Below are 12760 nucleotides of genomic sequence, written 5' to 3'. Positions count from 1 at the left end.
AATGACTTTTGGAACAAACATAATAAATACTTCCAAATACAAATGAAGCCAATGTATTTTATTATAAGCTCGAATGGTAAAGACCAAGCCTAAACATTTATTAAGGTGTAGCATTTATAATTGTCAGGTTCATGTGAAGAAGTCATCGCTCATATTCTCATTATTGTGTAATTTGATGATAAGAAGAATACAATGACATAGAGGTTGATAGTGACTTAAAACTTTACAAAATGAAATCAATGAGAATTTTACATTTAGGGGGGAGTAATAATCAATGTTTCATTCTCATTGTTTGACAAACTCTTATATAAAGAGGGAGTAGACAGATGATATGGTTTAGTCTTCTTCCAAGAATCTTAGTCATATTGGTTCAGAAGGATTCATGATACAACTACTATACTTAGCGTAACCAATTGATGCTAAAAACCTTAGTATTTATGCTACAAACCTTAGTATTGACATAATTTAACCTCTGCATTTCCAGGCATAAGATGATTAGCATACAATGGTACTTGAACAAAGAATACTAATAAATATTGAGGATGTGAATTGATAATACCATTTCGTAGATGATTTTGGCATCTCACCCTTTATCACTTGTGCATCAAATTTATTAGCCCTCTTCTTTGGTGACCTACAAATGAAGAATTAGCACAATAAAAAATCTAAGATAAGATTAAAAAAATGGGTCCTATTAAAGAATCTAATATAAATTCAAATAATGTATCTAGATTCTAAACAAATCAAAACTAAATCTCATCACTTACACATCATAACAATACGGTCCACCTTAGTCATGTGATAGTCTTGGGGAAGAGGTTGTAACATTGTATTTGGATCCAATTAATCACTTTTTCTCTCTCTCCCAATTCAATCTAATGAGCCAACTGGATCTGCTCGACATTTTAATGTCTCAAGTATTGCCTCATGGTCTGACTCATGAACTTTCCAAAGAATCTTATTATGTGGTTTTCCACCATATTTTATCAAGTGGACATTTGATGCGACAACAAGGTTTGAATAATGAAGAATCTTCCTCTCTGTTTGCCAATCCTCGAATAACCACAAGTTAGGATTCTTCATAGGATATCGTCTAAGCCATGTGCTTGTTACAACCACCACATCGACATGGTACTATAACCTTCACCATCTATAACTGAGTGATCCAATTTTTATTTGGCTTCAACACAATGACACAAATAATAATCTGTCCCTTCTTCATTGTCTTCAGGTGCAATAACAACAAAAACATGGCCTACAGTGACAAATGTGCAAAATGCGATCATTAATTCAAAAAATACTTGGGTAAAAGTTATAAAGTTACATATTGAAATTACAAAGATATATATATATATATATATATATATATATATATATATATATATATATATATATATATATATATATATATATATATATATATATATATATATATATATATATATATTACTAAGTTGCACTAGATCTAACAAGTGGTCAAAGTCAATAGATGAATCCATCTCTACCATTTCCAGTGCTTGTGGGGGATGATAGGTGTCAATTGGATCCAAAACCCATATATCCCGTTTGTCCACCCATTCAGTTGACTCACAATCATCCCAATTTTCCTCTACACATGATGGACAATAGCATGCCATTTTTCATGTGTGGATACTCCATGAACCTACATCAGAGCTTCTAAAAGAGTGTAACTCACTAGATCCTATTAGTGTGCAACAATCTTGATATGGTGCAATGTTAGTATTATCTATCAACCAAGAAAATCTACGAACTGTAGACTCACCTTCCTTACCTGGACCCATTGTAGTGTTACACCATTGGACGATGGATTTTGCATCTATCAATATTGCTCCATCTTTGTACTTTAGTTCTTCACGATCCAAGGCTCTTTTAATGCATGCACCTGCACCATCATACTCTCCCTTACCATGACTAGCCTCTGTGAAATTTCACATATATTGAATTCTACACAACCTATGCATCCTGCTCAACCAATAGAACATTCATGCATTCTTAAATTGAGATGCACAATTGTCTGACCAAATAATTTGTTGACGATATGATATGCCCCGGTTAGCCAAATCTCCACAAAATAGTTGAAAACAACCATGTACAAACTCTATAGAATGTGATCGATCATCGTTGATGTAAAAATGGTACTCCCTCAAAATGTTCCTGTCATCCTCTGAACTTGTAGGTGAATGCATGAATGTTATGTGAACAGATATGGAAACCTATTGAGATGTATAATACTTTGCTTGCACCTCATTTTGTGGTTGTAGTGTGTAGTTATCTGCAAAATTTACAATCGAAACAATGGTATCCAATGGAAACGTATCCTTGCACAACTTGAATTGCAAATCCAACCATCGAGCTCTATGGGTATGCCTTGCATACTTGTACATAATCTTTTCACAAAAAATATTTGTGAACTCATACACTAGAATCTTTTCAATAACTAGATCACATCTTTTACCATGTTTCCCATCTTTTAGAGCATATGTCATTGTCTTGAATTTTCCATAATCTACTATTTCATTTCCAATTGCATGTGTACTATCCATATGTTGACAAGTTGATAAAAGTTGCAAACTCGAACCACAAAATAAGCACATACCATCCAAGCATGATGTCTTGTAAAATTGTTGGCCATCCCCTATTTCACATAAAATGTTGGATATTAATTCCCTTGAAGATCTTGGTGCTCTTTTATGTCACAATCCTGTAAAACAAACTAAGAATGCAAAACTACGCATATGTGCCTAAAAACATCAAAATGGTCAGAAAATTCAATATGTATCCTACAACAACAAGTTGTGCGCGTGTGATTTATTTTCACATAAAAAGTTTTACCCATCTCAAAAAATCTTTGACTTATTCGAATTTGAGGATACATACGAATATATTTTGCAAAAAATTGTGTTTGAGTTGAGTCCAAAAAATGTTTTGCATGTGGCTTGCGATTTTGGCTACCAATCCTCCTTCTTACAACATCTCTTTGATTAGGAGAAACACATGTGTTATTTTTCCAAAAATCTTCGATCAATGATTTCAAAGCTTCACTAATTTCTTTATCCTTTTGCGGTAGTCTACCGCTAAATGTCCATAACTCATTTTTTGTTGGATCTTCTAATCTCTCACACCTTAGCATGGCTCTCCTTAAGGTACCTCTACCAATTTTTAATGTTTTGCTTGTCTTTCTCATGAGTCGAGCTTTCTTCATTTGGCTACTTACTATTGTCGATGTGAGTACTTGTCTTGTGATATTACTATCTTTGGTGCATGATTTAGAACCCACTTTGTATAAGCACTCATTAGATTCTTTACAATATTTCTTTCATTTGAATCATCCATTGTTCTTAGCCCAAGAATCTTCATGATAGGGCCTAAATTTCAAATTCCTCATCATTTCAACAAATAATTGGCATTGAAATGTAATATTTAATTCTTCAAAAAATAATCTCCACATATGATTAACTTTTTTTTGACAAGTACGCTTGCTGATCTTGTCAGGCATTGATTTCAAAATGTTAGTATCAATATCAATCAAATATTTTGGTTTTCTAAAACGAATTCTAGAAGGTGTTCTAATCTCTTCAATTCTCTCAACATTTTGAACATCAATTTAAGATTGAGTGTATTGTGTACCTTGAACCGAAGATGATGTGCCTTGGCAATAAGATGTAAAAGATGGAATATCACCTACTTGATGTGTTGATGTTGTGCTTTCAACATGACATGATGGAGTGTGTATATCGTCGGATCTATAAATAAATGTCTCTTCAACATGAGAGGATGATATGACTTCAACATTGGAAGATGGTGTAGCGGATGATATGACTCCAACATTCGAAGATGGTGTAGTGGACGATATGACTCCAACATTGGAGGATGGTGTAGCTTCACAATTCAATTGCCTTTTTGAGCGTAAAAATCTCATTCGTTCTCTTTGTCTTTCTAATTCTTCCTCCTTGTTTCTTTGTACCGGTGGTTCTTGATCCTCTTCGAAAGTTAATTCTTCATCATTGCTTTGCAATTTTCTTTATTCATGTAGTAATTTCATTTTATCTCTTTTAATTGTCAAATCTCTCTCCCTATCTGCATTTGTTTGAATCTTTGGTTTCTTCCTTGGCATGATGATGATTTCTACATGTCAAATTATTCAAACATCCGAATTACATAAAATGTGTAAATTACAAATTATTCAATTACATATAAAAATTATAATTATTTGAACAAATACACAATATATATCAAACAACTTGTCAAATTTCTAACCATTTTGAAATAACATTTCATTCAAACATACAATTTTCAATGAATTCACTATATATTACATAACATATCAAATTATAATCAAATTTGTATCTTTATATTGACAAACAATATTTAAAATGGATTGCACTAACCTTTTCTATTAAAGGAATATTCAAAAATTCTTCAAATCATGTATCCAATGATTGAATTTGGTGTTTGCTAGCTTCAAAAAGTGTTGAAATAGTGTTTGCTAGATGTTGAAACCCGTGTTTTCTGTCAGAATAACAGAGAGCATAATAGACCAAAAGTTAAAAATGGATGAAATGGGCCCCAAGGTTGGTTTTTGACCTTTTTGGTGATTTGAGATAGTGCGTACGCACTATAGCACGTACACACTATCTCAAAACACATCATTCCCCATCCTCCCTACTCTCTATCCTCCATACTCTCTCTCCCATCCCGTCTCTCTCTCTCTTCCTACTCTCACCCATCCTTTACTCTCTCTCACTCTCCCTCTCCCACCACCTACTCTCTCTACCTCTCTCACCCCCTCTCCTCTGCCATCCCCAACTCTTTAGATCTCTCACACACTCTTATCCCCCCTATCTCTCTCCCTCTCCCTCTCCTACCACCTAATTTCTCTCCCCCATCCCCTACTCTCTCTCTTCTCTCCCATCCCCTACTTTGTCTCTCTTACACACATTCCCATTCTCCCTCTCTCTCCCTCTCCCACATCCTACTTTCTCTCTCCCATTGTCATACTCTCTCTACCACCCCCTACTCTCTCTCACACTCACACTACTACTACCTACTATCTCTCTCTCTCTCTCTCAAGTTATCTCTCTCCCTCTCTACTCTCTCTCTCCCCCATCTTGTACAAGCTCTCTCTGCCTCTCCCACTCTCTCTCCCATCACCTACTTTCTCTCCCCCATCCCCTACTCTATCTCTCATCTCTCATCCCCTACTCTCTCACACTCTCACGCTCTCCCCCATCCCCTACTCTCTCTCTCTCCTCTCCCATCCTCTATACTCTCACACTCTCACTCTCTCCCATCCCCTACTCTATCTCTCTTACACATACACCCCCATCCGCCCCCCTCTATTTCCCTCTTCTACCGCCTACTTTCTCTCCCCCATCATCGTACTGTCTCTCTCAGCCACCCCCTACTCTCACACTCTCACACTCTATCCCATCCCCTACTCTGTCTCTCTTACACACACACTCCCATCCCCCCTCTCTCTTTTCCTCTGCCACCACCTACTTTCTCTCCCCCATTGTCATACTCTCTCTCAGCCACCCCCTACTTTCACACTTTCACACTCTCTCCCATCCCCTACTCTCTCACTTTCATAGATACACACACTCTTATCCCCTCACTCTTCTTCTTCTCTCCCATCCCCTAATCTCTACATCTGTCACACACACTCCCATCCCACCTATTTCTCTACCTCTTCCTCTCCCTCTCCCACTCCCTCTCCTACTGCCTATTGTCTATCTCTCTCAAGTTATCTTTCTTCCTCTCTACTCTCTCTCTCTCTCTCTCTCTCATCCCTTACTCTCACTTTCTCTCCCATCCCCTACTACTTTCTCTCAAACTCTCACACTCTCTCCCATCCTTTACCTTATCTCTCTTATAAATAAATACACATTCCCATTCCCCCTACTCTCTCTCTCGTAGTCCTTGTCCCACTTTCTACTCTCTCCCATCCCCTACTCTATCTCTCTTAAATGCTTCCACTCCACCTCTCTCTCCCTCTAACTCCCTCTCTCTCTCTCTCTCTCCTTCTCTCTCTCTCTCTCTCCCTCTCTCTCCCATCCCTCCACCATTGCCTAGTCTCTCTACACCTCTCTCCCCTCTCTCATTCTTGACTCTCTCTCTTTGACACACACACACCCATCCCCCCTCTCTCCTCTTCTATCCCCTACTTTTTGTCTCACTTGCTCTCCCTCTCCCACTCCCTCTCCCACTGCCTACTCTCTCTCTCACTCTCACTCTCACTCTCACTCTCTCCCTCTCAACTCTCTCTCTCTCTGCTACCCTCTAGTCTCTCTTAAATTTTCACACTCTCTCCTATCCCCTACTCTCTCTCTCTCTCTCTCTCTCTCTCTCTCTCTCTCTCTCTCTCTCTCTCTCTCTTACACACATTTTTATTCCCCCCTGTCTCCCCCTCTCCCACTCCCTCTCCCATCGCCTACTCTCTCTTCCATCCCCTACTCTCTCTTGAGCTACTTTGTCTTCCCCCTCTCCCATTCCATACTCTCTCTCTTTCACACACATGCACTCCCATCCTCCTCTCTCTCAATTTCTTCCTCTCCCACTCTGTCTCCCATCGCCTACTCTCTCTCTCCCCCATCCCCTACTCTTAATCTCTCTCTCCCAACCTATACTCTCTCTCTCACACTTCCTCTCTCTCCCATCCCCTACTTTAAATCTCTTTCCCCCATCCCGCACTCTCTCTTTTCCACCCCTACTCTCTCTCACACTTCCTCTCTTTGCCACCCCTAATCTCTCTCTCTCTCTCTCTCTCTCTCTCTCTCTCTCTCTCATCCTATACTCTCTTTGCCACCCCTACTCTTTCTCACTTTCTCTCTCCCATCATGTACTCTCTCCCCTCTCCTATCCCCTACTTTCTCTCTATCTCTTTCATGCACACACATAGCCATTCCCCTATCCCCCTCCTACTTAGTTCTATTTTGTAACTTACATCTTAATAGTGCATGCACACTATAGTGTGTGCGCCCTATAGCGTGCATGTGCTATTTAGAACTGAGGTTTAAATAGCGTGTGCGTGCTATAGGGTGCACATGCTATTTAAACCTTAATCAAACCCAAGCCTAAGGCTTGGTTTTGCCTTGGAGATCCAACCCAAAGGTTTGGATTTGATGAACAAGCCTGAGACGTGTTTTCCAACAAACATACAAAAAATGATTTTTTTTCTTCTATGCTCCCCTTCAAGATTTCTCGTGGTTGGGTATCGATAAGATCAGGTTCCATAGTATTATAGGTCTCCGTGTTAGCTATCTAACCATATAATTTATTTTTAATTTGAACTATTTCAAGCCTTTCATCTATAATTTCTTTTGAATGTATGTTAATTTTTTGTCAAAAACCACCACATATTAATTGGGCTATAGATTTTAGCTTGTTCATCGAATTTTGTAACAACTTAGTTTTTTAGAAACTAGACTCCATTCTACAAACTTTGAAAAAAAAAAGTTTTGATTTTAGATTAGTTTTCAATTATTTCTAGGGGGAGTATGAACAAATATTTCACATTTTTGGGATGTGTCTAGTTAAAAAATTCATTAAAAAAAATACACATTATAAAATAACCCGAAAAATCTGGGATAAACTACATAGTGTTAAGTAACTTTTGACTAGAGCAATTAAAAATTTTCAAAAAAAAAAGTTAAAATTTTAGTGGGGCCACACTTTGTACTGTGTTATGTTTTTTTGGAATAAATAGTACCACTTTTTGTGGTCCCCTTTTTTGAGGACCTAAAACTAAACCATTTTGAAAAAAAATTAGTAGTTTAGAAACTAGATTCAAAGGACTACGACTTATTTTTTGTCATATCTAAAAATTTTGAGCGTAACTATCTTCAAATTCTTGTTGAAGTTCAAAATTTGCAGATTTTAGGAAAAAGGTGTCCACTTATACCCCCTTTTGGCACCACAACTTTGTGCACTTACCCTGGTTCAATCTCAAGTTTGCATAAATTCCTTCTTGTTCATGTTCTATGGTTTCAAAATCTATGCAAAAGCATTAGAATCTTTATCAGTAGTTGCTTCAATTTTTGGGAATTTCTAGGGTGCCCATTACAAAATAGTACCCCAACCTAGCAAGCCATCTAGATCACCATCATCATCCTTAGTCACCATCTCCTTCTTGCTGCCAAAAACCCTAGCAGAGCCATTCACAAGCATTTCCTATCAAAGTGGTAAGATATTGGTAAGGAAAATGTTATATCCATTGGAAGGAAAAAAATTGAGTGGTTTTTTCAAACATCTTAATTGGGGGATATCGTTTTACACTTTTGGCACAAAGCAACACTCTCTAATTTTTCCTTTGTCTCACATTACTTTATAAGATCATTTTTCTATAAATTTTTTTATTGAATGGTGTGCTCAAATGCCTCATCCCAACTAGTCTCCTTTTTTATTTTACACTTCATTCTTGAAACATCCACCTACCCTAGCCTACAAAAGACATGTTTGGAAAATTCAACCTAGGCCCACTAACCTTAGAGATTTGATTTCATCATGGAACAATGTTATTATTCATACCTCTACATTTATTTGGTTCTATGGAAAATAACTATCTATCTCCCATTATTATTCGTATGCACACACCACCAAGGATTTATGTGTGAGAATCAAGAACTTGGTAGCTTGTCTCTTTTAATTGATTTAAAATTTTAGTTAGCACAAAATTTTCATAAATAGTAGGCATCTGATACTTATGCATTCATAGGAGCTCAACTAAAATCATGTTTGCATTAGTTGAAAGTGGACAATTTTGCTAGTAAAGATTTCTTTCTTCACTACACCCAAGACATCAAAAGGATTATAGAAGGTAATTTAGTTTTAATTTAACTTATAGATATGATGTAGTGCAAGGTAGGAGAATCCCCAAAGGAGATGTCCTAGCCCCCCAAAAATAGCCACACAATGGAAGATAAACAACAATGCAAGATTTGAAGCCAAGTCACAATAATTTATTCATAGATATAACTGATTACATGCAATGTGTCAAGCTATAAGGTCTTTCTGGTTATGGCCAAATAGAAAGCAAGTAATGGTTCTTCAAGATCCCTCAAGGTCCAATCCAAAACATAGCTAGTCTAGATCTACACTCTGGTAGAAATCTCTAAGGAAGATCCAACTGGTATTCACAAGCCTACCAAGAAATCTCCTTGTTTTCCAATCTTCATCTACTAGCCTTTCTCAAAATTTGCTCCTCTACTACCTCCTCTTCTCCAAGATGGATGAATAATGACTAAAGACTTCACCACAACCCCTACTTATACCAATTTAAGACACAATTCAGCCCAAAATTCCAAAAACTAAATAAATCTAACATTAAATACTTGAATAGCCACAAGTTAGCCTCCAACAAAAATTAAATATGAAATTCCTTTAAAAGCTTACAATAATGATTAAATACATCAAAATTAAATACCCTTGACCCAAATAAGTCCAGTCAACCCCACCAAAATCCCTTAATCATGTAGGATAGCCAACTACCCCAGGATGGTCCTGCATTAGACTCCCCAAGTGCAAAAAGATGTTCTCAATAGCTGGAGGAACATCTTCTAGGATTCAACACATAAATCCCAAACTAGTTCTTCACATACATGTCCTCCAAGTCTTCAACTTGTACACTCTTTCCCTTTCTCTTATTTTACTTCTTCACCTCCATCCTTTGTGTTCCATAGGTTTTTTTCTCACACTAATCGCTAACACTTTAAGAATCTACCAACTGAACTTGGTTTCCAATACTCAGGTTCCTTCTACCAACCTCTTCATTATGAAAAGGAATCAAGGAATGCTTCATGCCACCTTTGACAATTGTGAACACATTCTGCACATAGTTATGTACAACCTTGCAATCATATTGCCAAGGTCTGCCAAGAAACACATGGCAACTATTCATGTCCACAATATCACAAAACACTTGATCCTTATACTACCTAATCTGGAAATCAACAAGGCACTTTTCTCTCACTTTCAAAGCATGCTCACCCCACAACCAACCAATCCTATAAGGGTAAGGATGTCTCACTCTCCTCAAACCAATCTTCTAAACCATCCCCTTAGGAACTAGGTTATTAATACTACCACCATCCATAATCACATTGTAAACTTTACCACAAGACTTACAATGAGCCCTAAAAAAACTAATCCTCTAACAAAAATCTAGTATCCTCTAACCAACTAGTACTCGTCGAGCTAGAAAATTCTCTCCTTGCTCAAGTTTGTTTTCTTCAACCTCATTTGCAATAGCAGCTCTTTTATCACCAACCTTCTGTGGACACTCATATGATCTATGTCCCTCTTCATGACATTTGAAACAACTTAAACTCACATCTACCTATCCTTCTCTTCTAATCAATAGGTTTTAGTTCATCTTCTGCACTCGACTTAGCCTTTTCCAAGTAGTCCTACTTCTCCTTTCCTTAGGAATTACCTTGATTCTTCCTCTTCAACTTCTCCTCTGCTCTCAAAGCATATTGATAAGCATACCCAACTAAAGAAATATTAAGCATACCAATCTCATCCTGAGTATTGAATCTCAAACCATTAATGTACCAAGCTACCTTCTCCTATGACAATTCTTATGCCCAGACTAAATAGTCAACTTATAGAACTCCTCAGTATAATCTTTCATAGACATATCTTTCTATTTTAGATGATGTAACCTCTTAAACAACTCAAGTTTATAATTAGCAAGATTGAACTTAGCCTTCAATTTAGTCACCATCAACCTCCATCTAGTGATTTTCAACTTACATTCTTCTTCTCTATCTCTTTGCAGTTCCTTGCACCAAAGAGAAGCATGTCTCTTTAGCTTAGTTTGTGCCAACCTTACTTTGAGTGGATCCTTAGTATCCTCAAGCTCAAAGTAGTCTTCCAATTCAGCAATCCAATCAATCAGGTCTTTAGGATTCAAAGTACATGAAAAATTAGAAACCTCTATCTTATGCTTCAACTTCAAATGAGATCTAGATCTAGCAAAATGACCAACCCTATTTCCACATGATCAGTTTTGGCCTCACCATTTGATCCAACAAATTCAAAATCTTCAGCAGCATCCTCATAACCATCTTAAGTACCCATATGCCAAGGTACACCACCTATAGCACTTATGATCTTAGCAATCATATCTCTCTTCATCAATGCCATCTCAGATCTGAAAGTTGCTTTAACCTCCTCTATTTCAAATTTTAAATCTGCTTTAACTTTCTTTGAGATACTATCTTCCATAGCATCATTAAGATCATCAATCACCCTAGGGTCCAATCTTCTTAGAGGAATCTTCCAAGATTTTTGCAAACCAGTAAGGAATAAATCCACTTCACAAGATCTTGGTGCAAACTGCCTCAACTTCAATGCTCAGTCTACACACTCCGGAACAACTTGACTTTGATACCACTTGATGTAGTACAAGATAGGAGTATCCCCAAAGGATATGTCCTATCCCCTAGAAAATAACCACACAACAAAAGATAAACAAAAATGCAAGATTTAAAACCAAGTCACCATATTTTATTCATAGATATAATTGATTGCATGCAATGTGTTAGGTTGTAAGGCCTTCCTAGTTACAACCAAATACAAAGAAAGTAATAATTCTGCAAGATCCCTCAAGATCCAATCCAAACCCTAGCTAGTCCAGATTTACACTTTGGTAGAAACCTCCAAAGAAGATCCAACTGGTACTTGCAAGCTCAGCAAGAAATCTCCTTGTTTCCCAAGCCTTAGCTACTAACCAAGTTCTCAAAATTTTCTCCTCTACCACCTCTTCTCCAAGAAGGATGAACAATGACTAAAGACTTCACCACAAGCCCTATTTATACCAATCTAAGCCACAAGTCATCTTAGAATGCTAAAAACTAAATAATCCTAACATTAAATACTTGAAGAGCCACAACTTGACCTCCAACAGAAGTTAAATACCAAATGCCTTTAAAGGCTTATGATAATGATTAAATACATCAAAATGAACTACCCATGTAATGCCCCACCAAGGGATCCAAAGAATTAATCAAAAATTTCAATAAGTTTGCCAAACAATTTTTTTTTAAACATGAAATATAAACCATTCACAACTTATACATAGTAATAGAGGCAATAGCAACAATTCAAATGAAAGTAAACATAACACACATAATAGTTACATTCTTTAAAGATCCCTTAACGTTATATCACATCTAAATTAACTATTTATCTAACATCACATCCTTAGCAATGTTACATCCAATGTTCATAAACAATATTACAAGTCTCCTTTTTTTGTAATTACATTTTAGATTGCTCAATCATCCACTGTACATGTCACAAGGTATGAAAGGCTTGAAAGAATAAACATCCATCATAAAAGATAACCATATATCACAAAACATAACTAACTAAGTGCACGGTTCCTCCCAACTGTTAATAGTATCATTAGAACATCATGGATCCTAGCCATCCCTCTGTGCATAACATCCCAAATCACCGAAGAGATCATCGGTATTAAGATAGTAGGAATGTCACTCCTAAAACATACTACATCATATGCAGAAAGTAATCTAACATGCAAGTAAAACATAAGATAACATCATCTAACATATGCAGATCATCTATGTAAGAAACATACTAGTAAATACATCCAACATAGGGTATATCATCTATCATAATGATCCAAGAATAGAATGAAGATAAATACCAACCAAGAATGCTCCAGCCACGGTGTCTTGGATGGATCTCAAATGATAAGAGTGGAAAAACACTACCA

This window comes from Cupressus sempervirens, chromosome 10 (genome assembly GCF_028749045.1).
Source record: "Cupressus sempervirens isolate cs-2001-9-10 chromosome 10, ASM2874904v1, whole genome shotgun sequence".
NCBI classification, from domain to species: Eukaryota; Viridiplantae; Streptophyta; class Pinopsida; order Cupressales; family Cupressaceae; genus Cupressus; species Cupressus sempervirens.
This window is presented reverse-complemented; position numbering follows the sequence as displayed.